General features: G+C 29.2%; 1 long non-coding RNA gene across 1 annotated transcript; it reads left to right on the forward strand.

Annotated features, from left to right (window-relative positions):
- Nucleotides 1–2,092: 2,092 nt before the first annotated feature.
- Nucleotides 2,093–3,430, forward strand: LOC119680218. The gene is made up of 3 exons (XR_005252453.1): nt 2,093–2,441; nt 2,502–2,958; nt 3,040–3,430. It is a non-coding gene; the product is annotated as an uncharacterized LOC119680218 (long non-coding RNA).
- The last annotated feature ends 352 nt before the right edge of the window (nt 3,431–3,782 follow it).

Consider the following 3,782-nt stretch of genomic DNA (forward strand, 5'->3'; position numbering starts at 1 on the left):
CTTGTTGTTGTTGCTGCTGTTGTGATATTCACACTGATTTCCATAATATAATAAAAATGTTGAAAATGGCAACGACAATAATAATAATAATAATAATGATAATGATGTTGCTCTGCCTCGCTTTGGTTAGCTGATGATGACATGTCAGCACAAATTCAAGTAGGATTTTCATATTTTATCCTTATTTGATTGTTGAGGATTGTTGGTGCCATTACAGCACTCACTATGTTGGGATAGCTACGAAATGCCACCACAACTCCAATGTCGCCACAAAATGGTTGTTATTATAAAGTGGCTGCTTTCTCCACACAAATTCAGATACTCCTTATAAAAAGTATACTCATATCTTAGCAAATATGCAATGCAATGTGTGTATATGCAAATTATGTGCATCACTCTTGGTGTTGCAGTTAAATAAATCTTTACGGTTTTCTTTGCTTTCATTGCTCTCCTTACTTTTACACAATATTTCATATTTTTTCTTTAGAGATTTTGTTTTTTATATCAGCTTCTTCAGTTACAATAACAAAGTCAACAATAAAATATATAACAACTGCATAAGTCAAAGCTTAAGATTATCAGTCATATTCACATATGCAAATCCCATACAACTTTTGCTCCTCCTCTACTGGCATTACTATCCTTAGAATCGCAGTTTAAAAATGTATACGCTTTTTGTCATGTGTACACATGCATGAAAATTTAAAAAGGTAAAAAGCAAATATAGAAAAAAAGATATATATATAATATATAAGAAAAAGCAATAAAAATTATTCGTGAATATAAAATGTGAACTACGGCAGTAGGCACGCTTGATGGCATTTAAATGCATTCAATGACTTCAAGGAAAATCTTATTTCTGCTGCAGCTAAAAAAGATTATATTCATGATTTTCAAATGTCGATTTCGCCGTTTTTAAATTTTTAATATCATCTCTTTTAAAGCTACTTTAATAGTTCTTCTAAGCTATAAACAAGACCATTAAGATAATTATAAATTATATCGGATGTGGATGAAATATAGAAACAGACGATAACTTTGTCTCAGAAAAGGAGAATTACACATTCCCCTTTTTATCAAGTATTTTAGGTATATGAGTTTTTATGATGAGTTTTTCATTAAAACCAATACTATCTTAACATATAGACATGTATGGGATTTATTTTGTATGAATATTTGTCTATGATAAAGCTGCTGTCATAATGAGAGTTAATATTGCTCAAAACGCAGAGAGCTGTTTGGAGCTTTTCAAATATTTATTAATCAGTGTTTCACATCAATATGTAATAATGTATAAAATATGGATTCCCTATTTCACTACTGCTTCAAAACGGCAGCGAGCTGAGTAGATTGCAATCAGTGAAAGTGACCAAAACCTTGTAAGAATGTGGCATTCGTGTTTTATGATGGCTATAGTATTCATCAACTATCTTGAAAAATAAATTAATATCAAATTGAATATTATGTTATATATAGTCTCTGTTGCGTATGGATGATGAGATCGCGAAAAAAAACCGATCCCAAATGAAGATAATTTTTCGTCTCACAGATAGTTGGTTTCAGTGACGAAATTGTATACACTACACATCGAATTACTTCAGCACCCGTCTTTATTCATCAGATTTGACCACCAATCTTCATTGTCTGTTTGAAGACTTTAAAAAATACGCTATGGAAGAAGATATTTGTAAAATAAAGAAGTCATCGTCGCAACAAACGTCTATTTTGAGACCAAAGATTAATTTCTCTACAAGAAGAGTATTTTAGAGAAGTTCTGAAAGGGGTATATTGTTCTTGATTAAAAATATATGAATGAAGATAAATTTCCGAAAAACAAAAAATGGGTTTATAAAACTTAGTCTCAGTTACTTTGCAGACGATGTGTTAAATCAATTTTTAAAAAGTACTACTTATTTTGTTCTCCACCCCTTATCTTAGAGTCGCAGTAACGAAATTTGATGCTTGAGATCAAAATTCCTAATGTTCAGAAAATTAGAAAAAATTTATAAAAATTTTAAATAATCTAGTTGGCCTGTCAAAATACTCAGTAAAATTAATTTTAAATTTAAATTCTAAATGAAAAAAATTTTCTTCAAATTTCTTCTTGTCTTGCAAAATTATTACAAAATTTTGGCTTGTATTTGAGTTATGGATCAAAAAAAAGCAGAAAGTGCTAAAAAGGCGAAGGAAGATTTAATTGATTATACGATAATCTATTTGAGTGCTATATTAGCGCTAATCGTATTGATATTTGGTAGAAATATTTTGAACAGCTTATGTGGTTCTTGCAACTAATATTGACTTTCAATAAAAGAAAAAAATTTAAAAATATTTCAAAATTATCAAAATTTTATTATATGAAGACCAATATTGCTGCATAATATCTTCAAGTATTAGATTAACATCTCTGCTTTAGTTGACTTGCATTTGAAGATCATAAAGTAAGTTTATGTGTATTCGATATATGAAGAGGATAACTTCTCTGGTTTTCGTATTTGCAGTTTACAAAGTGAATTCTGGTATACTGTGAATTTGACGAGAATAGCATCTCTGGTATCTCTTTTAATGCTTTGGCTGATAAAGTAAATACTGTTTTATATGTATTGTGTATTTGTAGAGAATAACATCTCAAAATTTCGAATCGTGTGCTGTAAATAGAAGTTCATGCCCGTTTAATATATTTTCTTCTGTGCTATCTGACTTACAACAGTGGAATCGTGTTAAGCTGTCCAAAAACGTTTAAGATCTGGAATGAATGAAATATACAAGTATGAAAATCTATGCACTCTGGATTCAAAAGTCATTTGCTAATCTATTTTCGTTAGTGCTTGTACTGTAAATGAAAACATCATCTACTTTAGAAGAAAATATCTTTCACTATATAGTATTTCCAATTTTGAAAAGTAAGCAATCAAAAATTTCCTCCAAATGTTTTCGACAAACAGAAAGTCAGAAACGGTAATCAGAATCTCTAAATTTCTAATTATATCGAATAACTGAAATAAAATTGTTTTAAATTTATTTAATTTTTTTTAATAGATAAAAGTATGAAACTTTCTTTCTATATACCGAAAATTGGGGTCTTTTATGCCAAAAACCAAATTAGAAGTGATGTCTTTAAAGTGATAATACTATAATTGAAAACTCATTCTATAAGGATATGAAAATATCTGAAAACCAATCATGCAAGGATATTGAAGCAAATTGATTTTTGACTATTGTGTACACCTTCAGAAATTTTTATAAAATGGACTGGTTTAGAATTAAACTTATGCAAAATATATTTTCAGATCTTTCGTTAGATACATTCAACTATTAAAAAGCTGAAGACTAATAAGGATTCGCTTTTATACCACAAATTTTTAATGAAATGCAGTACATTCTTTGGAAATAACTTTTAGCTTATATTTCATATAATCCTTTATATTCTATAATAAAGTCTCTATTGAATGAGTTTGCATGGCTTTTTTAATAAAAATATTTAGTACGATTTCAAACAATTTAAGGCAATAAAAAGGATTTTCATAAAAAGAAAATCCTGCTTAAATAAATCAAAAGGAAAACAGCCTTGAGTTTTCCCCATCAACTGCCTTAACAATTGATGCTTGCTTTTGCCACATCCTTTTACATTACTGCATTTCGTGACCTGAATTATTGGTGGCATATTGGCACTCATTGACTCTGCATCATCAGCAGCATCATATATTTATGAGGCAGCAGTTTATAACTTCCGGCAAGACTTCCGTTAACAGTTTCGTGTGTAATGTTAAATGAAGTTAAAT

Source organism: Teleopsis dalmanni, chromosome 2 (assembly GCF_002237135.1).
Source record: "Teleopsis dalmanni isolate 2A chromosome 2, ASM223713v2, whole genome shotgun sequence".
In the NCBI taxonomy this organism is placed as follows: Eukaryota; Metazoa; Arthropoda; class Insecta; order Diptera; family Diopsidae; genus Teleopsis; species Teleopsis dalmanni.